Source organism: Stegostoma tigrinum, chromosome 1 (assembly GCF_030684315.1).
Source record: "Stegostoma tigrinum isolate sSteTig4 chromosome 1, sSteTig4.hap1, whole genome shotgun sequence".
Lineage (NCBI taxonomy): Eukaryota > Metazoa > Chordata > Chondrichthyes > Orectolobiformes > Stegostomatidae > Stegostoma > Stegostoma tigrinum.
In genome coordinates, this window is record NC_081354.1 from 74,461,352 (window position 1) to 74,487,138 (window position 25,787).

Sequence of the window (25,787 nt, forward strand, 5' to 3'; positions counted from 1 at the left end):
CTGCTATTTGAACCTTAAATAGGTTGGCTGCTCAGTGTTAAGACTGAAGTTTGGGATAAAAATGAGCTATTGTGATGTTTACATAATTAGAAGGGAAAACTGTCCATGTACTAGCCATATCAGTCCTTTTAAAAACAAAGATAGACACTGTACTGTGAAACTGATCAAAAATTGACAAAAGGTTGAGTCGTTAAGAAGGCTAGAGAATTCTAAAAATGAAAGAACCAAATTAGAAGTCTAAAGGGATGTCTATTACCTACACACACATTATTCCAAATTTACCCAAAATACAACAATGGGGAAAGAATTTCAGTGTGTTTTACAACAAAAACAAATTGCAGTAAATTGTGCACAAATAAGAGAAAACAATTACTAACTGCCACGCAGTAAGATAATGCCTATACAAGTGTGTACTATTTAGGATCCTACCCAGGTTGTGTGATCTGAACTGTAAATCTCTTCGCTAGACTTGTTTGTCTATTGTTCAATTATTATTTCCCTCAATTTCTTCTTCAATTCTCTTCTCTAGGCGCCTGGTAGGGACCTGAATGACTTGGACTATGGTGAGATTTGTGGCAGAATTAGCCAAAAAGTCTGGAAAGGCTTATCTCAGTGTCATGCATACTGTTATGCATATATTGAGCACTCTGGCAAGCTTCTTGCAAGACCAGCAAATTGCCAAATAAGGGGGATTACAGCTTATTAAATGCCTTATTAATGGTACAACTTGTCTTATTAGTATCCAGCTTCCTATCTTAATTAGTGTGCCAACAAGAAGGACATTGAGAATTCTTGACATGGAAGATACACCAGATGCCAGTGACTCCAGCTCACTGTTTTCTACAAAAAGAATCTCCACTTTGGACCAGGATTTCAGAGCTTGCTCCATTGGCACTACCCACATGAACCCCATGGCCCACATGAACCCCATGGCCATGGACATTGGCGTCAACATTTGTCAGCCTCTAAGAAGGCTCATGGCACATCTCTGGTCTATTAACAGTATGCTTCTGCGCTTTAACATGCCTGTTGGGCTATACAGTACATTGTAATGCTGCAGCAAAGACCTCACGTTCAGGGACACAAACCCAATTCGTAACCTGGACAACGTTGCATCTCTGGTCTATCCACTTGCTGTCATAGCGCTCACTCAGGCTGAGCCCACCTAGATGAACACAGCATCCCTGCCTTGCAATTCCCTTTTTTATTCATGTGGGGGACATGAGAGTGCTTCTAAGAGTAGGAGAGACTAGAATCTGTTGGTGCAGCCTTAGATTGAAAGCACAACTCTTTCGAACGGAAATGAAGAAGAATTTCTTCAGCCAGCGGGTGGTGAATCTCTGAAATTTGCTCCTGCAGAACACTGTGGAGGCCAAATCTTTGAGTGTCTTTACAACAGGTAGGGTTTTGAAGAGTAGGGGGATCAAGAGCTACAGGGTAAAGGCAGGAAAATGCGGCTGTTGTCTCTTCGGCTGGTACTGGGAAGAGGATATGCATCTCTCTGTCCAGGAGGCCGTCCATCTCCCTGCCTGTAAGGTGGAGCACCAAATTTCCCTGGGCTGCCATGATTGGGAGAAATGTCAGAAATCGGGCAGGGCAGCTGTGTGCTGACAATGCGTGTCCGGGGTCTCCATGGATCTTCTAAAGATGGCATGAGTGCCAGAGATACAGGTCAATTCCAGATATGATGAGAAAACTGGCTCAATTTCATAATTGCTCTTAGCCATAAGAAAGTGTAAATCCCACCACCCCCTCCCCAAACTATCTCTCCCTCAGACATTTATAATTACTGGTATGGAACATGTCATTTGGTGGAGTAAAATGGTGACACAGAGTTCGAGTTGCCACCCCTCTGTGTGTGCAAAAAGTGCAGGTTCTGCAATCTTTGTGGAACCGTATGGAGTTAACAACCTGGTTAAAATAGTACATTTGGGAGTTTTATTAAAGCATGTGTAAAACTAATTCAGAGGCTAATTTCAACCCCCAGATTTCAATTAAATACGTCTGATTTATAACTTTGGTGAGACAGAAGTTTCACTGCTTGGGAACTTGGAAATCCGGGAAGGAATTGCCCCACTGTATTACAGTGTAGTGGTATGACAGGACACTAGATAGGATGAGTTAGTAAGAACTGCAGATGCTAGAGTCAGAGATAACACAGTGTGGAGCTGGAGGAACACGGCAGGCCAGGCAGCATCAGAGGAGCAGGAAAGCTGACATTTCAGGGCGGGACCCTTCTTCAGAAATCAGGGTGGGCAGCTCTTTCCCATTTTTGAAGAAGGGTCCCGACCCGAAACGTCAGCTTTCCTGCTCTTTTGATGTTGCCTGGCTGACTGTGATCCTGCAGCTCCGCACTGTGTTATCACTAGATAGGATGCCTGTCTTTAGAAGCGTTGTAGAACCCAAAATATGATAAATCTGGATTAATGTTACACATAACCTTTCAAATACAATATACAAAATGCCCATTTTGGAGGCGGATTCAATGTGATTGGAGTTACTAGAAAACTTTCAAACTTCTTGTTGTGTCCAGGAAAAGACTAAATCAATTTTAGTCTTTCTCCGTTCTTTGGCTCCTGCACATCTACCATTGCTCTCTACTAACATTCTTAATTAACAAGGCAGTCAATGTTATTGTAGATAGGCAGGAATATGTGAGTGACGATGTGATCAGATCAGTACGATCTTAATGAATGTCAGTTCAGGCTTTACGGGCTGAATGGCCTCCTAATTCCCATGTCCAGATGTGCATATGTGTTCATTATAAGCACATTAGTGCCACATTAATGTTTAACCTGAAATCTTCAACTTGGTATGACGCTGTCACTTGATAGATATTAATTTGTGTCTTGAAGAAGTGACGTGCACCTTTCAGTATTGGAAAGGGGAGAATGAAAAACCTTTTTTTTTGGCTTCTCTTCCCCACACTATTAAAGGAATAGCCACATGTACCTGAGACTAATGAATGCTTCTTGAACCCCTGACTATGCCTCAGCAACAAACACTCCCATCTTCTGAATCTAAATGCCAGGTTGGAAATGGCAGCATTTTATTCTAAAACTAAACTACATGGTCCAGAAAGTTCTATGCTGCAATGACCTCTGTCTGAGCAATTGAGAGTAGGAAGCGGGTTTAGAAATCAGGCAGAATTGTCCATTCACATTGCTGCCTCTCAACAACTGCAGGAAGGTATGTGTTTGTAGATGTCACTTGAAGACAGAAAAAAAAGCACAGATGTTGGAAGCTTAAAAAAACAGAAAATGTCAGAAATACTTAGCAGGTCAGGCAAGGCTGTTGGAGAGAGAAACAGAGTTAACATTTCAATTTAGAGATAGTAGGAACTGCAGATGCTGGAGAATCTGCGATAACAAGGTGTAGAGCTGGATGATCACAGCAGGCTGAGCAGCATCAGAGGAGCAGGAAGGCTGACGTTTCAGGCAAGGGATCAAGGCCCAAAACAGCCGTCCTGCTCCTCTGATGCTGCTCGGCCTGCTGTGATCATCCAGTCTACACCTTGTTATCTCATATTTCAATTTGGTAGCTTTCCATCAGGTTCTGCTGGAGGGTCATTAACCCAAAACATTAATACAGAATCTGGTAAAGTTTATAAAGTCAGATATAGTTAATGAAATGGTATCACTGCATCACCAATTCTGTGAGTACTTTCTTCTCTAGTTTCTTTTTGTGCCCTCTCTTTAGTTTTGATCCCAGTTTTCTCCCATTATTATTTGCCCATTAATTCACCCAGATAGTTTTTTTTATCATTGAAACCAAGATATTTCTCTGTGGCAAATGAGACTTCTTGTTGTCTGACTGATCTTGTGCTGCCCTGAATGATCTCTGTCTAATTCAGATAGAAAGTATTCATGGTGTTGCCAATATTTTCAATGGAATTTCACCTAGGAAAGTGCAAGGTTTTCACTTGCTACAGGAATGAAGGTTTTATAGCACCTTAAAGGATGAGGCATCAGCAATCAACATTTTCCTTTGGTGATTAGGTGTGAAAATCTTTAGGGAATCACAGTGGTCAGGTGGAGGTAATGAAGCCCCCAAGTTACTGGAGGCTTTCAGTAAATATGTTCTTTGCACATGTAAAGCTGAAGTTCTGGAGAAGGGTTATTACACCCGAAAGATTATCTCTGACTTCTCTGCACTGACGCTGCCAGACCTGCTGAGTTTTTGCCAGCAGTTTTTGCTTTTGTTTTTTTTAAAGCTGAGGGCTGATGTCTGCCTGGTTCAGAGAGAGAAAGGTGATTCTAATGGATTAGCAAAAATCAGTGCCACCTCCATCTCATGCACATTCACTCAGCATTGCAGGTGGTTTAGGGATTAGTTCAAACAAATTTGAGAGGAGTTATTCACAATATTCCAAAATGCACTGTATTAATCAGATTGGCCACCTTTCCTTCACTATGTTAAAATGTACTAAGAGTATCGCATTAATATCAAGAAGACCCTTACACCCTCAGACTTCGCCTGAGAGTGATCCATCACTCAATGCCTTACAAGTGGAAAGGGAGTATTTCCTGGGAGAATGGCCAGACACATTCCATTAGAGATAATGGGAACTGCAGATGCTGGAGAATCCGAGATAACAAAGTGTGGAGCTGGATGAACACAGCAGGCCAAGTGCTCCTAAGATGCTGCTTGGCCTGGCACATTCCATTGCCTGGGCATAGCAAATTTTGGAACATTGTTTGGTTTGGGGGTACATCTACAAAAGAGCCTGCCATATTTCTCCAGTCATTCTACACACTAGGTCACAGCAGTAAGATTCAAAGTATTATATTAAGTTCTTTTAAGCACCCGTTATTAACATATACTGAATGAAATATTCAGGTGCTCTGATGATGAGTCAGCTAGACTCAAAACGTTAGCTTGCTCTCTCTCCATGGATGCTGGCTGATCCGCTGTGATCTCCAGCATTTTTGTTTTCATTAGCATGTTCTTGCAGAATTTATAATGTAATATAGTTCATGACAGCAAAACGTCATTCTTGTATTTTGCATTACGTTCCAAAGGAAGCCAATAACATAAGCATGGGCCAAAGTTGGACGATCTTTGTTCTCACATGCCCCAGAAGGAAAAACCATTGGAACTTATCAGGACAGGGCATTTGGTGGGTCAGTGCCAGCTGCAAGTTCATCGTAATTCTTTGTTTCTAATCCTTCCCGTGTAGAGGAACCTTCTAAAATGCCAGTAAACTAGGTTCCAAAGTTTGTGTCCTACTCCATCCAAACTCTGTTCCTCTTCTCTTTAGGGGAGGTGATGGCCTAGTGGCATTAGCAGTGGACTATTACTCCAGAGATTCAGATATTGTTTTGGGGACCTGGGTTCGAATCTCACCACAGCAGATGGTGGAATTTGAATTCAATAAATATCTGGAATCAAGAGCTTAATGGTGACCATAAATCCATTGTCGATTGTTGGAAAAATCCATCTGTTTCACTAATGTCCTTTAAGGAAGGAAACTGTCGTCCTTACTATCCTTGACCAATTGTCAACTGATCTGGCCTACATGTGACTCCAGACTCACAACAATGTGGTTGACTCTTAACTGACTCTAGGCAATTAGGGATGGGCAATAAGTGCTGCCTAGCCAGTGACACCTTCATCCCATGAATGAGTAAAAAAAAAATTCCAATCTCCTTCTCGACAGAGCAATATAGAAAGTGTGATTGAAAAGTCTACAATGGAATATTGAACTAAGTTCATCCAGAGTACAATAGGAAATAATAAAGACTTTTATAGGCATATTAAGAGTAAAAGACAATCAAAATGATCACTCAGAAATGAAAGAAGATTGAATTAATGAGGATGAAAATAAACAGATATGATATAAATATTTTGCATGCTTTTTACAAAGGATGACGTGAATGAGAATGTCTGTGTACTTAAAAATATATCTCAAATAGGAGTTCATATAGATTGTGAAATAAGGCACTGCAGCATCAAGCGCAACAACCATGGAATGGAGAAATGGTAGAAATTTCTGCCTCTTACCATGTATCCCAGATGCAGTTAGAAAGAATGCTGTAGTTGTAGTTTGTATGGATTTTCACAATATGTTTAATAATGTATCATGTCAAAAGTTTGTTGAAAAAATGCACACTTGAAATAAGAAGAAATGTAAAGTGGGAAGTACGTTGGTTAACAAATACGGACAGAGGTAAAATGGGTATTGCATGGATTTAAAAATTGTTGGCATTAGTACCGGATCTGTTTTTGTTCTCAATATGAATAGTTGATTAGGCTTGTGTGGAGCAAGCACAAAATTAAACTTTGCCGATGCCATTAAAGTAGCCAGTGTGCTAAATTCTGAAAGGGGATGTAGAGAGCATTGTGGGAAATAGAAACGTTAGTGGAATAGGTGGACTCATAACACGCACAATTTACTGAGGGGTCAGTGAGATAATGCAGAAAGGAAAAACAAGAAACGACTCAGTCAATGAAAAGATCTATGGAGTTCAAATTCATAATTCCATGAAAGTATAAAATGATTAACATTAATGACTGCATTCATATTTCTCTGCACAGTCTGTGCACTTAGAAAGATTGAGGAGAGGTTGTAATAGAATGATTAGTAGCTGCTGTAAGGTAGATGAAGTCACACTTATGGTCAGAAGAAAAGGAGACTGTTAATGTAGTGAGTAGATGTCACAATGAAAAGGTCTTTTCTATCAAGGTGGCTATTACATACAGCAGGAAGTTGACATCTACATCCTGATTATACTCCTATTGGTTGAATACTTGCTTTCTCTGCTCCCATTGGACGTCTTCCTCCTCCAGGGACTCTGTGGTGACCATCGTCATGAAGCAAAGTTGAGAACTATGCCATCATAATCTTCATCAGTCCAGCAACACGCTATTACAGAATACTGCCAGAATGATTTCAGGACTTCGCATCCCTTTCAAATTGCAGTTATTTAGACATTTCTATAGGCCAATAATGTAGAGCCATTGTATTAAAGGCAAGTGTCCATTACCCCAAAACCAATACATCAGCATAAACATTCTTGGATTTCCACTAATGTGAAGACCTACCTGCATCGGGACATTCCCTACTCACAATAACACTTAGAAATTTACTGAGATGGCAACTGATCAGAAATTGCACTTTTTGCAACATCCTCCAACATTTAACGCTCAGACTGTGTTAGATCTGTGTTGCTGTGTAGTTCAAAGAACTGGCAAATGAATCACAATCTCTAATGGCTTCAATTAAGTATTTTATTGTGCTGTAAATGTCATTGCTAAGCTACTTATTGACACAATAAAGTGAAAAGCATGGAAGCTCAGTAGATGGTAAATCATTTCAGATGACAAACCGCTATTTCCAATGAATGAAAATATCATTCAGGATAGGTTATGCATGAGTGGAACAAGTTTCTGGTTTTTCTGTTCTTTTGTTTTCTGTTTCCAGCCTCTTAGTAATTAGATCCAAAATGAAATGTGGCCTGTCTTTTGTCTTTTGCTAACAAAGTTAGCATGCAGATACAATAAGCAATTAGGAAGACTTTGTGAAAGTTACTTGAGCTTTATGTTGGCATCCATATCTACTTGCATTGGAATGGTGCAGTGTCCTGGGATGAGAAGGTTGACTAAATTAGGGGCGTACATCTTGGTCTTCAGAATGAAATGTGATCTGTTTGAAACATGCAAAGTTCTGAGATAGTTTCACTTGGATGAGAAATCGAGAATCCTAAATCTAAGAGCACAGTTTCAGGATAAGGGAACAATCATGGGGGACAGAAATGAAGTGAAATTTCTTTACTGAAAGAATTAGGAGTCTGTGGAATTCTTTTTTCCAGGGGTTTGTGGATATTCCATTATTGAATACATTTAAGACTGAAATAGACAGACCGTAGACCTCTTGGAGAATGCAGCAATACATGGAGTTGGCAGGAAAACAGAGCTGAAAGCCAAGATCTTTCGTGATCATACTGAATGGCAGAGCAGGCTCAAAGGACTGTGTGGTCTGCTGTTGCAGCTATTTCCTATGTCCTTATATTACATGGTAAACATCACACTATTTAATTCAAGTGTTAAAAGAGGAACAGAGCTATCTTTTGACACCAATAGAATGTCCTGCTTTGGGGGTTCTCAAAGCATTAGTAGAGTGGCAAGATGGTACCTGAGTAATAGCCTACTGGTGAATGCAGCAATAGAACTTGCAGTAATATGTAAAACTAGATCTGATGTAAACATTGTAATTCATTTTTCATCTTCTTGATTCCTTCCTCCTACTTTAATAGAGAAATGATACAGAATTCATGACTAAATTGAAGGACTGAGAAGGTAATTGGTTATTTTTGTTATATTCTGATTATACTCAAGACTCCCAGATGGCACATCACATTTAGCAGTCATCTTGGGGCTAATGTTTTCATATTTTCCTCCAATTAAATTTTGGAAAGACAGAAGCCATTCTTTTCAATCCCTGCTCTTAACTCTCTTCCTGAGCTATAAATTCCATCTGTCTCCCTAGCAGTAGGTGGAAATCAAGTCAGCCTGTTCACAGCCTTGGTTTCACATCTGACACCGATCACCAACACAGCCTACTTCCACCTCCAACAACAAAACTCTGCTGCCTTTCTATTAACTCATTCTGAGTTCCATTCTCATCTCCCTTGTGCTTGTGAACTGACATCGGCTCTGAGTCAAGCGATATCTTGATTTTAAAGTTCAGATCTTTGTTTGTGAACCCTTTTTGCTCTTCCACCAACTCTGTACTCCCTACAGTCCTCCAAGATATCGGTTCTCCTTTAGTTCTTGCCTTTTCTGCATTTCTGATTGGAATCGTCCTGCCGTTATTAGCCATGTTTTCAGTTGGCCATGCTCCAATCTCTGGAATACTTCTATGCCTTTCCTGTCTAGTTCCCCGAGACACTCCTTAAAACATGAATTAGTGGTCAAGCTTTTCGTCATTCATGCTAATAACTGCTTCTGTAGTCAGGTGTCATATTTTGTTTTATATTGCTGCCTTGGGATGTTTTATCATGTTAAAGGTGCTATGTGAATATAAGTTGTTGTTTTAAAAAATGAACAAAAACTGCTGCTTCGGAAAGGTTGGACATACAGACAACTACTCAAATTATGAATGACATAAATTTTCTCCTGGTTAAACAAGAGGCAGGGTTGTACAACCTAACCTAGGATGGGTCAGGTCCATAACTTACTTTTTCCAGTGCCAGAGAAATATTAAGGTCAGCTCTGAGTGTTCACAGTCACACCAGGATTAAATGTAACATCTTGTGTGTGGGCATGCAGATTGTAGCTGTTGAGCTCATGAATTGGGCCACAACAGATAACATTGAAAACCACAGCCATTTGTGATCCATTTTAGCAGATCTGTCTGGTGATTAAATCATGAATCTATAGGTTAATGTGGAGCTTAGAGTCCATGAGATGTTATTCTGAGAATGTACATTCTGAGAGTTCAGGCAGATTGAACCCATTCAGGAACTATGGCAAGTCTGCTTCAGATTGCTGTTTCCAAGTGACCATTTTGCCAGAGCACAAACTATTGCAGAAAGGTTCTCACCTGGATCTTTGGAAGCTTCCCTAAGTTTCTAATATAACTTTGATTAGGAAACAACTTTTGACTGTCAGTTCACAAACTTAAATTCATGATTGTGAAAGCAGTGATGCTCTTTTCACATGCTGCTGAGTCTTTGTTCATTATTTATTCAGATGATGGATTTGTTTGATATCTGTGAACACTTGCTCATTCATTTGTGACAGGCACAGGTGCTACGCTTACCAGGCCATTTGAATATAATTACTCATAAGGTGTGAGAGTTGCTGGCATGACCAACTTAAATGCCTTATCCTTAGCTGATTGAATAAGCTGATTGTGGGCCTTCTTCTTGAACTGAGCATGCTCCCATGTTTCTGCCAGGTAGTGAGTTAAGGACCACCAGAAACAGTGTATAGACATTCAAGTTAGTGTGGTGTTTGACTCAGCGGGAATCTTGTAAGTGATAGTCTTATGCCCTCTTTCTTACTTCTAACACTTAGGGTAACGGTCATAAAGGAACACTGCAACTTGCAGGTTCTCCTCCAGATCACACACAATCTTGATCTGGTCAATATTGCTACTCCTTCACTGTTGGTAGGTCACCTGGAACTTTCCCCCTAATAACCGGTCAGCCTACAACACACGGTCTGCAGAGGATCAAGAAGTTGGTGGCCTACCTGCTCAGGGTCAAACAGGGATGGGCAACAATGCTGGTGTGACAAGGAAGCTGTGGTGATTGTAATGAGGTCAGCCAGATGGAGAAAAAGGCGATGGAGTAGGACACTTCAGCCAGCGCTTGTCTGCCCTACCCATTCTTATTCTTTCTCTTCTCTTTCTCTTTGTGTTCTTTTTCATTTCTCTTCTGGCCTCTGATGACTCCCAGCTTCAGTGTAGACATGACAAGGGTGTCCTCTTGACCTGGTGAAGCACCCCCCTCCCCCAGTGGTGACCTCCCGGCATGGGGCAGCAGTCTTCCAGCAGTGCTAGGTGGTCCAGGGGTCTGGCATGGCCTTAGTGTGCCTGTTTCGAGGTGATTCCACAGCAATCTCCCAGCCTCATGCACCTCGAGGTGAAGCCAGACCATAGCTTGGAGCCAAGACCTGGTGCAGACAGGAGGCTAGATGCCAGTGATGTCCGGTTTAGATTAGATTAGATTAGATTCTCTACAGTGTGGAAACAGGCCCTTCAGCCCAACAAGTCCACACTGCCCATTGCAGCATCCCACCCAGACCCACCACCCTCACACACCCCTGAACACTACGGGCAATTTAACATGGCCAATCCACCTAGCCTGCACATCTTTGGACTGTGGGAGGAAACCGGAGCACCTGGAGGAAAGCCACGCAGACATGGGGAGAATGTGCAAACTCCACACAGATAGTTACCCAAGGCTGGAATTGAACCCGGTCCCTGGCACTGTGAGGTTGCAGTGCTAACCACTGAGCCACCGTGCTGCCAGACTGTTGTTCTAAACTTTTATTTCTGCAATGTTGGACTTTTTATTTCTCAATTTTCTAAGATCTTGTAATTGTACTCAGGTACCTTTATACCCAAGATGGTGCTGTAAGTGGCGAGTTATAAACTTATCGCTGCACTCATTTGAGTATTTGTAACAATAAAGCTAATTCTAATTCTTATAGAATATGATTTCCCTGATTGGGACTGTTAACCTGGTCCAATCAGGGAGCCCTGGCTGACAGATATAAACAGGGATGTCAGAGGTTCTATTCAGTCTGACAGCTGGCTCTGAGGGAGCTGCATCATTGTTAAAGACTCTCCACGTGTAAATAAGGGGTGACTGGGTGACTGGGTGACAGGAAATTGGCCTGTGGAGTTATTTTAGAAGCAATAGTTATCAAGGTATTTTGAGATGGGAATGGGAACCACATTTTTTTTCTAATTTTCTGTGTGACTGATTTGAACAGAACCAACATGTGGTGGAGATGAAGTATGATGTTGTTATAAAAATTAAAAGGAATAGCAAGTTGCCAGTAAGAATGCAGCAGATAACATGAGGTCAGAAGACAGTTTAGAGCAATGAGCAGCTAAACTGCAGCTTGATTCTGTAATTATTGGGTAACAATAGGAGAAAAATAGTAAATAGAAATATGATTAGCAATGTTTTCACTGCATTAGTAGAGTGAACACATCTTGGGATGAACTCTTGTTGAGGCATCTGAGGTCTTGTCTACTGAGAGGAGAGCCAATGAGAGTGCAGTGCTGCCTGCTCTTGGGAATGCCTGCTAAAACAAGAGCCAATCAGGCTGTGGTCAAACCAGAAGCATTTCCTTCCCACTGATCCTCCTCCTGATGGCCAATCTATCAATCTGCAAGTGACAAGCTGGACTCACAGTTGGTGGATGGACAAGTTGAAAAAATGTATTTGAAGATCAGATATGATGAGTTGGGACTAGAATATCATTACAAAACTCTAACTCTGTGCATGCAATACATACACTGCATCGGGAATGCTGGGGGCACTTTTGAACTTCTCACTGTAGGGTCTGGTTGTGCTGTCATCTCACACTGGACATCATACAGGTGGAGTACACACAAAGTACTTTCTACCTGAAATAGCTTGCACAAATCAGCCATTGTGCATTCCGTTTACTATGCTATCTCTGACATGTCCAAGTTCAAACCTAACCCTTAGCTTAGCACTGGAGCAGAAAATGATATGTGAGCAAACAACAATATGAGATTAATTGGAACCAAAATGGCTAAGTTCAGCCTCGAAAGGGACCTCAATTTACTTTCCCTCTTGTCCTGAGGAGATTCTCTCCCTGCATTTGTGTTTCTCCTTTTGTTATGTAATTAGCAATACATGGAACTTCCAATCTTAGTGGAAAAAATGTCTCAAAATATTGTTTTCAATAAGAGAAAAAGGCAATAATATTTTTAAGAAGAACACAACGTTGATTGAGAAGTGGAGTCACAAAATGTTTTTTTTTCTCAAAGAATAGTTTTCAGTGCAGAGGCAGAAATGATGTTTTTGTAAGTGAGGCAGTTTCAGAGCTGATGTTGAATTATCATGGTTAATCTTGAACAGTGAAGCGTTTGGTGTGCAGCTTTGTTTGATGGGAATGTGGACCAGAGAATTAGATGCAGAGATCAAACTTGCCCAAGGTCATTATAATGAATCAGCTTTAAATCAGAAGCCCTGTGGGTCCTGGCCTGCCCTCTGGGCACTCGTCAGACAATGCTGCAAAGTGGGAGCACAGCCCTAAAGAAGTAATGTCATGATTTTTAAGAATTCTCCCTGTGTCTGCATGGGTTTCCTCCTGGAGCTCAGGTTTCCTCCCACAGTCCAAAGATGTGCAGGCTAGGTGGATTGGCCTTGCAAAATTGCCCATAGTGTTCAGGGAGATGTAGATTAGGTGGGTTATAGGGGGATGGGTCTGGGTGGGATGTTCTGAGGTTCGGTGTGGACTTGTTGGGCCGAAGGGCCCGTAGGGATTCTAATTCTAAAATGATCTCTTACAGGTTAATGGCTCACAGTCCGTTTGTGAGGAAGATTTGGCCCTAGTCAGATAGAGATGAGAGTTTCCTTGTTTATTTGAAATGGTTTCACACCTAGATCAAAGATAGCACACAGTGTAATGCTGCACTGCTGCACTATCAGAAAACAGATTATCGGCAGCATTAAAATGACACATGGCACCGCAGCAATCTTTGTGACTGAAGGAAATTAGGGGGTTGTGGTGCAGTGCTAGTGCCCCTACCCCTAGCTGACAGAGACCTAGGTTCAAGTCCCACCTCCTTGAGTACATATACAAGACCCTCCCTTAGAAAGTGGATACGTCTAATCAAATGTTCACATCATAAATTTGCTGGTATTAAGACATTCCATCCTGGAGTAATTTCAGATGCTTTTTTCAGAAAACATTATTCATTCAGGTTAATTTCAGATACTTTTGTTTTGCAGTTAATAATTCATTTGTTTTTTAGATTAAAGTGTCATTTAGATTTTTGGCAGGATTTCATTGACTCATATTATTTCAGCAGTAACAAAGCCATATTTGACTACCCTAGTCCAAAAAGTCACTCTTTGCTTGCAGAGAGACGTTGGCACTGACCCCCTGACACCCCATCCTTTCATAGACAGTCCACACTCCAATCATGCCAGTTCATTATAATACTTTCCTGTTCTTAATTTAACCTGGCTGTCTTCACCTCCTTCCAGTTGAGCAACGCAGACCAATCCCCTCTCTCTACAGTCTCTCCCTGCCACCTAACCATGCATTGATCTGTTACTTCAGGCCCATTCAGATCATTCATCCCAGAGACTGTGGCAGGCATCATTACTTTTACATGAAACTTAAAAATACACACTGGACATGATTTATCAATCAGTGTTCTAACTTGTACTCTTCTTCCACTAAACTGGCACTCTTCAATTTCCCCCCAGTTTACGCTTGCAGTTGGCACTCATCACTTCCTCTTAGTCAATCGGACGACTCTCATTTCTCCATTTAGGGTTTCCAGCTGTGATTACATCTATTCTTGAAGGTTTCAAACCATGACTTCTCCCCAGCTCCAGCCTTTAGTCATCCAACACATCCATCTGTGAGATGCACTGCCCTCCTGTGTTAATGGAAAATAGAAAGACTCATTACCAATTGGACGATGCTCAACTATTGGTCAAACAGCCTCATATCCCACTCTACCTTCAATCTTATATCTGATAAAGAGAAACGTTTGAAGTGAATGACAGAAAAACACAATCTTTTTAATGTTCCTACAAATTCTTTGGAGGCTTGGACACAGCAGTGTTCTGCACATGTGTTTTCAATTTTTGGGGAACCCAGGCTAATCTGTAAAGGGTGGCAACACCATCTCCACTCCAAAGAGTCATCTCCATCTTCCACTTATTGCCACAGCCCTAACCCCAGCTGAGCATAAATCTCAGATCAGAAAGTCTTCTCCTTCCTTTCATCCTTTCCTTAATGCTCCTTTTCATGCCATCCATTTCTGTCCTGATTTTACCAGTTGGACTTTGTTTCCTGTTCAGTCCTGCTCTTTATCTGACTTTGTCCATTAATACACTGGGCTGCCTTATTTCACCCTTAAAGGCAATATGAGGAAGAGTCTTTGAAAACAGTGAGTGACTTGGGGGAGTGGAGACAATGAATTATATCAAAAGGAAATCATGTTGGTAACTGAGGGGAATAAAAACTTGCAGGGTTAAGGGGTTAGAGCTGGGGAGTGGGATTAGTTGGTTGTACAGAGATCAGCATGGACTTAATATGCTGACTTGCCTCTTTTTTGGCTGTAAGGAGATTAGGGGCTCGCTTGGCAACAAGGCTGAACGTGGGGGCTGCAAGTGATGTTGAGTGGTTGTCCTGCCTGATGCATACCCTGATCTGTTTGAGAGTGGTTTGCCCACTCAAGGGCCTATGAAGATCCAGAAGCAGTTAATTGATGGACTCATTCCACCTCTACTGTCAGAGAGGCCAACAAAATGCAGAATAGCCTGGAAGCTGTAGCATTGTGGGCTAATGTTGGACATGGTGGAGCGACATTCAAGGCAATCCACATAAAGGTCATTCTAGCCCTTTAACACTTTGCACAGGCCTTTTGAACCTCACTTCCCAACTCACTTGATGTAACCCCAATCTAGTCATTTTTTAATGTGCCCATGGGACACTGGCAATGCCTGCTTTATTGCCCATCCCTAACTGTGCCAGAGAAGCTGCTTGTGAGCTGCCTCCTCACTAACCACTGCAATTGTTGGGTGTCAGGACAGTGTTGTCAGGAAGGGATTGCCAGGATTTTAACCCTGTAACATGAAGGACAATTTCCAGTCAGGATGCTGTGTGGCTTGGAGAGGAACTTGTAGGTGGGTGTGTCCCTGTGTACCTGCTGCCCTTGTTCTTTGAGATGATAGAAGTTGCAGATTTGGAAGGAGACTCAGAATGTCTCTGCATTTGTAGATAGTGCTCACTGCTACTGAGTTTCAGCTAATATTTGTGGATATGGCGCCAGTCAAGCGGGCTGCTTTGTCCAGAATGGTGTCAAGAATCTTGAGAGTTGTTGGAGCTGCACTCATCCGGAAAATGGGGAGTATACCCTCACACTTCTAACTTGTGCCTTGTAGATGGTGGACAGACAGTGTGGAGTCAGGAGATGATTTGCTTGTCACAATATTCTTAGCCTCTCACCTGCTCTTGTTGCCATTGTGTTTATGTGGCGAGTCCAATTGAGTTTTTGATCACTCTCCAGGATGCTGGTAGTGGGGGAATCAGTAATGGTAATATCATTGAATGTCAAGGGATGGTGATTAGATTTTCTATTACTGGAGATGGACATTGCCTGGCATTTGTGTGGAACAAATGAAGTTGCTTCCCATTTATCAGCTCAAGCCTAGACACTGTCCACATGTTGCTATATGTGGCAACAGACTGCTTCAGTATGTGAGGAGTCTCGAATGGTGCTGACCACTGTGCAAACAACAGGGAATACTCCCACGTCTGACTGTATATTGAAGGGAAGGTCATTGATGAAGCAGCTGAAGATTGTTTGGCTTAGGACACTACCCTCAAGACTCTTGTGCCATGGTGGTGATGTCCATGCCTCTGAGTCAGGAGGCCTGGGCTTATGTGCTACCTGTTCTAAAGGTGTTGTAATGGCGTGTCTGCACAGATTTGTTTAAAAGAAAGTTACCCTGAGGAACTCCTGTTGTGATATTCTGGAATTGAGATGACTGCTGACCAACAACACATCCTTTCGTTTTACATTATGTCACCGCACCTCTGGAATTCAGCTCTTTTGTCCATGTTTACTCGAAGGTCACATTGAGGTCAGCAGGCAAGTGACGCCAGCAGAACTGAAACTGAACATCAATGAGCATGTTCTTCCTTTGCACATGGTGCTTAGTAATTTCATGACTTTGCTGCTGTTTGAGAGCAAACTAATGGTTTGGTAATTATCTCCATTGGATTTGTCCTTTTTGGGCAGGGGACATACCTGGGCAATTTTCCACAATGTCGCACAAATGCCGCCAGTGTTGTAGCTGTACAGGAACAGCTTGACAAGGGGTGAGGCTTGTCTGAGGTAGTAGTAAAATGTGAGGCTGGATGAACACAGCAGGCCAAGCAGCATCTCAGGAGCACAAAAGCTGACGTTTCGGGCCTAGACCCCTGTGTTGCCTTTGTAGTATCTGGTGTTATCAGCCATTTCTTGATATTGTGTGGAGTGAATCGAATTGGCTGAAGACAGCATCTGTGATGTTAGGGATGACTAGAACAGTCTGAGATGAATCATCCTCTCGGTACCTCTGGCTGAAGTTTTGTTTTGCTTCAGCCATGTTATTTGCACTAGGGGGCTGGGATTGACCAATGAGTGAAGTTTCCACCAACTATTCATTATTTAATTAGCCACCCTCATTTAAAACTGGATGTGGAAGGGAGTACAAAGATCACATTTGACCCCTTTACTGTGGGATTGTTTATGCCTGTTACATGCTGCTGCCACAGTTAAGTACAAAAATTCCTGTGTTGTACTCAAGGTTGGCACCTCATTTGTGCCCAAACTGCTGCTGATATACTCTTCTGCACTCTTCATTGAACAAAGGTTTTCTGATGGCTTGATGGTAATGATAGGGTGGGGTCTCTGCCAGGCCATGATGTTACAGATTATGGTTCAGTACAGTTCTACTGCTGCTGATGCCCCACATCACCTCAAGGATGGACAGGTTTGAGTTGCTGGATCTGTAATCTGTGTCACTTAGCTTTGTTGTAATGCTACACAACACTAAAATCCTGTGGACCTCTGATGGATGTATCCTTCCAATAGGACAAGACATACTTGGGATAATGACGGTGGTGTCTGGGACATTGTCAGGTATAACTCTGTATGACAATGTTAGTCTGTTGCACGGTGCATCTGTGAGACTAGCCTACGTCAAGGACCACAATAGATGGGCATTAAATGCTGGAGCCAGAACACATCCCACAAGTGAATAATTAAAAACAAGCTCTTCCTGTTTGGGCACAAGGTTCCAGATGTTGGTTTGTAGGTTCCTACCCGGGCTGTTCTGCTGCCTGTAGTCTTGAAGGTATTGAGCTTTTGGACATCTGAATAGCTGACAACTCTCCAAGGTGGAGACTTCACCTGGAGAGAGGAGCGGATATTGAGCTTTTGGACATCTGAATAGCTGACAACTCTCCAAGGTGGAGACTTCACCTGGAGAGAGGAGCAGGAGTCACATTGTCAGTGCTTAACAGTGTAAAATTGCTGTGGGACATCACTGATGATCAAGGGCAGATTTCCCCCTGACTTTCCATTGGGAAGCCAGGGATTGTGATGCCTGGTAAAATCCAGTCTACTATTCCATGGGTGGGACCCTGGTTTTTGCCGTCGACATTAAGAGGCGGGGTTGGAAAAGTCAAAATGGAAAGGGCTTGGATTGTCAGATTTTTGTCTAGTGGACATGAATTATTCATCAAATTACTGATGTATGCTGAGTGAAGTGGTGAGAGACATGATTGGTCAGGTGGGACACCATGGGCATCCCCACTCATGCACCATGTTGAAGTTTCCAGGACCTTCAGAAGGTCATGCCAAGGGTAGTGCTAGCTGTGCACCAGACACTTGGCAGTGCCAGGTCCTTCAAGCTTTAGAACACGAGAGGATGCCCACCAGGTAATCTCAGCCAACTGGGCATGACAACCTGCAGGCTTCTTCCACCTGAATCATATGTTAGGACTGTGCCAGGCAGAGTAATTGGAAGAAGAAGGTCTAGAGGGTTTTAGAAGTGTGCACAAACGTACATTCATTGTAAATATGTGAAGTATTTAATAGGGCATTGATCAAACTTTAATGTTAGGTCCAAATGTTTAATTGTGTTATTTGATGCTTTTATAGCATCCACTATGGCTCTAATGCAATAGTGCAAAGGGCACTATGCAGCCTGAATGGTCATGCTTGGTGTTTTCATTGTGTGACTCATTATGTGACATTATTTGATGCCTTCTCAGATGAATTTCCTCTGGCAAGCTCAGCTTTGGGCATTAGTTGTGAATTTGAGGTCTCATCAAGCATCCAATCAGTCCCTGGTTTCTGAATAAATGCTGCAGTATCTCCAGATGTTGATGCAGAGGCCTAACAATGTAACTATTCAACTGTTGACTGCTATTCAGGCAAGCCCATAGCCGGTAGAACCGCAGGGTGCATTTCCTGTAATATCCAGTTCTGTGGTGTCTCTGTGCAGACTTGTGAATGACTAGATAGCAAGGAGTTTTCTCAAAACTGCCCCTTGGGCCCACACCATGTGACCCTAATGAGGCCTATGCATCACTTTGGTCAAAGCTTGGATTGTCCTTACTACACAATGGTGAAAGCCATCACTGGGGCTAAAGATTAATTCTGAACTGCATTCCACAGATATGTGCTTGGAGACAGGAACCTTGAACCATATAGTGGAAACCACAGCCCTTGCTCAGTTTCAACATGTTCTCCATCATCCGTGAACCACCAGCCACGAAGACTTTCTTTCACATCATTCAGGATCCGTCCTACTCTTTAGCAGCCAGGTCACTCACTTGGGACAGCAGAGGATCCATGCCAACTCACTGCTTGCAGCACCCCCTGTTGGTGAACATGAGTTGTCCATGAGCACATACTTAAATACAGCACCCAAACTTGGTGGGATTGTGGCTTTATGACAGCCAGGAAAGTTGGGGGCGTCGGTGGGACTGATGTTCTTGAGGGTTTTACACAGACAAATTCACACTAGATCAGGATTTTTAACAAGTCAACTCATTGCCATTGGGGATTTCACTCGGTCTGACCATGACCTCCCTCTACCAGGTGTGACCATCCTCCCATTGTGTTTTCTCAGTCATGGTGAGGGACTGTGTTTGTGATCTTGAAGTAGTGACCATCATGTACTTTCTCCCACCACCTCCTTCCTCTATCACCAACCATCTTTCCTCTACTATCCTCAAGAACACAATTGTCACTCAGCACCTCCCCGCCATCATGTTTGAGCCTGCCCCCATAACCTTGGATCCAATTGAAACATCCATCTCCATGCTTGGCCTCCCCTATCCGCCCTTCAACATCCGCTGCTGATCCTGACCCTGAAACGTTGTATTATTCTCAGGCCAAAAGCTCCTCCTCCATCCTCTCGGATCAAGAACATGGAACATAGAACATAGAACCACAGTACAGGCCCTTTGGCCCATGATGTTGTGCCGAACTTTTACCCTAAACCTAAGGTCTATCTAACTTCTACCCCTACCTTATACAATCATTCATATGTCTATCTAATCGCTGTTTAAATGCCCCTAATGAGGGTGACTCCAGTATTCTCTCTGGCAATGTATTCCACTGCATTCATGGTACAATTCATCTCATTTCTGTGACTCTGGAACTCACAACCACCCATCACTGTTATGACACCACTGGCCTTACAGTCTGATACCCAGGCATCCTCCGTCTACACCACTGACCCACACCTACAGGTTCAAGCTCACTCAGCCTTGAGTTGGGCTTCCTACCCCATAGTTCAAGCCCTTCCCTCAGCCCGAATCACCTCCACAGTGCCTTGCTGCATATCACCTACCTCCATGGCCATTACTCCCTTAGGGCTACCAACTGTGGTTGGACATTTGGTGGAAATTATTATAGATGACCTTCGGTCTCGAATGCACCACCCAATTGAACACATTTTTAACTCTCTCCATTATAAACACAAACATTTTAGAGATGGGTTAAAAAGAAGCCTTTCTGCTAAGCAGCCGTATCATTTTTATTTTGTTTTCTTTGCAACCTTACTTTGCACAGCTCTCTTTATTGCCTGGAGATACCAGATCATTGCTGGGGTGTGGCAGACTCTACACTTCCCTTGTGCCTCTGCTGGTCACTCTGCACCTCGCCATGGATAAACTAAGTCCCTCAGTCAGACTCCTTGCTAGGAAATGTTCCAAGTCCCTTCCCTGACCAGCCTGGAAGATGGCCTGATGAACAATGCTATGCAAAGAGGTGAAAGCAGTCGAACAATCAAGTAGATAATTAATTCAAATAAAAACAGATTGTTAAAGAAAGTCAGTGGGTCTGGCAGCATCTATGCAGAGAAAGGAGAGTGAATGTTTTGAGTGCAGTAGCCCTTCTTCAAATCCCTCACCCTGATGAATGGGATCATTTGAGTAAAAGATCAGGCCAAGCAGCATCTTAGGAGCAGGAAAACTGATGTTTTGGGCCTCGACCCTTCATCAGAAATGGAGGAAGGGAAGGGGGTTCTGAAATAAATAGGGAGAGAGGGGGAGGCGGATCAAAGATAGATAGAGGAGAAGATAGGTGGAGAGCAGACAGACAAGTTAAGGAGGTAGGGGTGGAGCCTGTAGAGGTGAGTGTGGGTGGGGAGGTGGGGAGGAGATAGGTCAGTCCAGGGAGGATGGACAAGTCAAGAGGGCGGGATGAGGTTTCCCGCATTTCCTGCAACTCATCCCTCACATCCCGTCCATGCAATGACAACCAAAAGAGAATCCCCCTCGTCCTCACATACCACCCCACCATTCTCCAGATCCAACGCATCATCCTCCGACACTTCCACCATCTGCAATCTGACCCCACCACTAAAGACATTTTTCCCTCCCCACCCTTATCTGCTTTCCAGAGGGACCGCTCTCTCCGTGACTCCCTTGTCCACTCCACACTCCCCTCCAGCCCCACCACACCCGGCACTTTTTCCTGCAACTGCAGGAAGTGCTACACCTGTCCCCACACCTCCTCCCTCACCCCCACCCCAGGCCCAAGAAGACTTTCCACATCAAGCACATGTTCACCTGCACATCTGCTAATGTGATATACTGCATCCACTGTTCTCGTTGTGGCCTCTACATCAGGGAAACCAAGCGGTCAGGGACCACTTTGCAGAACACCTATGCTCGGTTCGCAATAAACAACTGCACCTCCCAGTCGTGAAACATTTTAACTCCCCCTCCCATTCCTCAAAAGACATGTCCATCCTGGGCCTCCTGCAGTGCCACAATGATGCCACCGGAAGGTTGCAGGAACAGCAACTCATATTCTGCTTGGGAACCCTGCAGCCCAATGGTATCAATGTGGACTTCACAAGCTTCAAATCTCCCCTCCCCCCACTGCACTCCTAAAACCAACCCAGCTCATCCCCGCCTCCCTAACCTGTTCTTCCTCTCACCCTTTCTCTCCTCCCAGCTCAAGCCGCACCCCCATTTCCTACCTACTAACCTCATCCCGCCCCCTTGACCTGTCCGCCCTCTCTTGACTGACCTATCTCCTCCCTAACTCCCCACCTACACTCACCTTTACTGGCTCCATCCCTGCCTCTTTAACTTGTCTGTCACTTCTCCACCATCCATCTTCGATCTGCCTTCCCCTCTCTCCCTATTTATTTCAGAATCCTCTTCCCCTCCCCCATTTCTGACGAAGCGGGGTCTAGGCCCGGAACGTCAGCTTTCCTGCTCCTCTGATGCTGCTTGGCCTGCTGTGTTCATCCAGCTCTACACCTTGTTATCTCGGATTCTCTAGCATCTGCAATTCCGATTATCTCTCCATTAAGTAAAACCAAGTTTCTGGATTGGAAATCAGAAGACCTTGCCCCTCCCTCTTTCTGTACAATCTCCAACCCCTCAAGCCTCCAAGGCATCCGGCCTCCTGCAATCCTGGCCTCTTGCACACCCCTGATTTATCACTCCACCATTAGCAGCCATTTCTTCATTTGCCAAAATCCAAAGTTATTGCATTTTTTTCCAGCTCTCTTTCCTCCTTTAAAAAAGTCCTTTAAAATCTTCCTGTTTGATCGAAGTTTTGATTCTCTGTCATTGTCAATTTATATGTGGCTCAGTGTCAGATCTTGCTTGATAAGACTCCTGTGAATGTCTTACTAAGTTGAAGATAATTGCATGTTGGTTTTGTTGTTCTTGGGGTTAAAATATGTCCTGCCATTCATTTTAATGAAGCAACTACGAGCAATCAATAATTTTTCACTACAGCACTGGTGCAGACATTTCAAGCACTTCAGATTGTTTATCTCAGCTGCATTTGCACGACACAACAGAGATCAGACAAAATGAGGAGAGAGAGTCAGTAACCAGCCTACAGTTAACAATCAAATTGATACTGAGTGCAATTGACAGATTGTGCTACAAACTCTCCAGCAGTTAACAATATCATAAAGAGCAAACCTTAGAACTGTAAGTAACTATAAGTCAAACATAAAACTAAAAGAAGATGTAATATCCCATCACAACTGATGCTATTAGCTGTTTTGAAAAATATCTATTAACACACAAATTCCCGAGTGATTGTATTCTGGCGTTGTGTGTAACTACTTTTAGGGTAGACTATGCAAGCTTCTACATGCTGGCAGCAATTGAGGAGCCAGTCAGCAGGAATTCCTCGGCTATATGAGCCACGGTACTCCCCTTTCACTTTGGAGACCTTCCAAAAGCCCCTAGGAGCAGGCTGAGGAGAAACAGTCAGACCTAGGGAGGTCAGTGACTGAATGCAGCCTCTAAATTCTCATTGGAACATATGATACCTTTCCTCCCTTCTGCTTTTCTAGCCACCTTGATTCAAACCATCTGCAGCTCCGGAGAAAGTGACCCGATTGTATCTGTCACAATGTGAGACATTAGTTGGAACCAGATCAGCCAGTGTAAAGGCGAAACTGAGTTCTTAACAGAGTAGTAAACGTATTACTAAGTCGTATGTGAGATACATTTGAGGGTCAAATTCTGATTTTCTGACCATTCAGGAGTGAACTGATTTCGTGCTCGTGTGAAATCTTTCCAGTCCCACTGCAGCAGGATTTAAGGAGAAACTGGGAGTAAAACTGAGTAAGCGTTAATTCATGAGTGGCCACACAGTACCTTCCCATCTTTAGTTGATGAAGCCAGAGGCATTTAAACAAATGAAACAGCTCCTGTCTAGCAGCACCAAGTTGTCACTCAGGCTGCTTGAGTGCTGAATCAGGGGGAGGGCTTAACAATGTTAGAGCGGACTCCTGCTGAGCACCAGTTTACGAGCTCCCGAGATCACCCAATAGGTGGAGGTGTGACCCCGTTGGGAACTTACCCCTGCCTTAATTGCTCAATCCCTATCCAAGTCTCGCACCTGGTTTCTTGAATCTAACCCCCACATCCTCCCCAACTCACCCCCTCAGTGAGATCTCCATTCCTGGGCTTAGCTGCCATGCTGGGCTCCTCAGCATTGACCCTGCTTGTAGTCCCAGCAGTGGCCTTTGCTCCCAGTGGTACTGCTAAGGATACAGAGCTGCCTGCTAGTCCAAATGGCCTGCAGCTCTTTGAATTGGGACTTTCTCCTGAAGGGGGAGCAAACACACACACACATGGACACCAGCATACATGCACGCATACAGACACAAACATATACACACATAGACACAAACATGCACTCACACAGATGCACATAAACAGGCACCAACATACATGCACACACACACACCAACATACATGCAAACACACATATATACACACAGAGACACGCACCAAAATACATGCAAACACACATATATACACACGCAAACACCAAGATACACACAAACACACACAAACATAGATGTAAATACATACAGACACAGACAGACACTAACATACACACAAACACACAGACACAAACATATACATACACAGACAGACACCAATATACACACAAACACACACACACAGACACAAACACACACACACATTTGAAAACCAAGCCCCCCCTGACAGTATTTGAAATTCCACTGTTACTTAAAGAATATACCAACACCATTGTGCTGAGTGTTCAAGTGTAAACTTAATGAATTGTGACCATGTTTAATACTCATTCATGATTTTGTAGCTAGTGGGTTGGATCTTTATTTACACAGTTCCAGTGACAAAGCAATAGTGCACATCCTTCTGATCGAGTGAAATCCTTTGCAGTAAACATCAGCTTCCCAGAAATAAGTTTCTGGTGAACAGTTCTTTTCAACATAGAACCCTTGGAAGCATGTTAAATCAGCACAGTGGCTTACCAAAGAGAATCCACTCCATAGTGTCTGCATAGTTTACTCATGAGTCTACTACCTGTGGGTTATATGATTGAGCGAATCACTATTTATTATCTGCGGAAATGAATGACAGTGTCATTTTTGGGTAAATCCAGAGACAGCATTTTCTTGGTTGGATCACATTGACAGGTCCCTGCTTCTGTGTTTCTGTCCATTCTGTCAGGTAAGACTTGAGATTAGAATGCATTTATTTTGTTGATGTCTCAGATATTGGTTTCCAGTGAAAACAGCTAACGCTGTGTTTTACTTTAAAAAAAGAACATGATTTAGTAACAGAATTGCGGGCTATTAAAGAATAGTCATGAATGGAATGCACTAGCTGAAAGGGGGGTGGAAACAGTTTCAGTTGTAACATTTAAAACAGAAAAGGATATTAATTTGAAAGGACAAGATGAGAAAAGAGAATGAACTGGGAGAAGGACTAATTGGATAGTTTATTTTTCAAAGAACGCAGACATAATGGACCAAATGGACATCATCTCTGTTGTAGAGCTTTCATGACTCTAAATGGGGAGGAGTGGGGGAATCTGTGATATAACACTGATGCTGTTATAAAAGTAATGGGTTCAAATCCCACTGCAGCAGGCAGAAGTTGAATTCAGTTTAAAAACAAAAATCTGCGATGGAAACACAATGTTGGAGAAGATTACTGCAGATGCTGGAATCTGTACTGAAAACAAAAAATGCTGGAAATCACAGTCAGTCAAATGTGAAGCGAGTCTCGGTTATAGTGACCATAGAAGTATCATCAGTTGTTACAAAAACCTATTTGGTTTACCAGTGTCTTTCAGAAAAGGAAATTTGCGTCCTTCCCCATTCTGGCCTATTCACTCATAGCAACATAATTGTCTCTCATTGAGGCTCTGAAATGGCATAGAAAGCCACTCAGTTTAAGGGCAGTGAGGGTTCAATAGCTAATGCTAGCTTTGCCAGAAATGGCCACAGTCCTAGGAGAGAATAATAAAATACTGAATATTGGATTGACTGTGGGAGCACAGCCTTGAAAGGAAGGAGTATAGGGCAAAGCTGAACAATGTAAGGTAAAAATTTTGATAGATTTCTGAGGGATTTGTTGTAATTTTGTAAAGCAGTTTTGATTTAATGTCATTTTGAGCTGCAGGAAAAGCACAAAGCGCCATTTTGGTGTGAATGTAGAACTTTATTCTTTAAATAAGACCAATGGGTTTCCGGGAATTGATTAAACCAATTGCTGACGTGGGAAGT

General features: G+C 43.0%; 1 protein-coding gene across 3 annotated transcripts in view; it reads left to right on the forward strand.

Annotated features, from left to right (window-relative positions):
• Positions 1-25,787, forward strand: part of arhgap24 (Rho GTPase activating protein 24) — a 451,915-nt gene that overhangs the window by 2,678 nt on the left and 423,450 nt on the right. The window contains exon 1 of one of the 3 annotated variants that reach the window (XM_059646296.1): positions 1,383-1,399. The exons of the other annotated variants lie outside the window; for them this stretch is intronic. The gene's annotated coding sequence lies outside the window, so the exon portion shown is untranslated. Of the gene's footprint in view, positions 1-1,382; positions 1,400-25,787 lie in introns of those variants that run through there. 3 annotated transcript variants of the gene reach the window in all.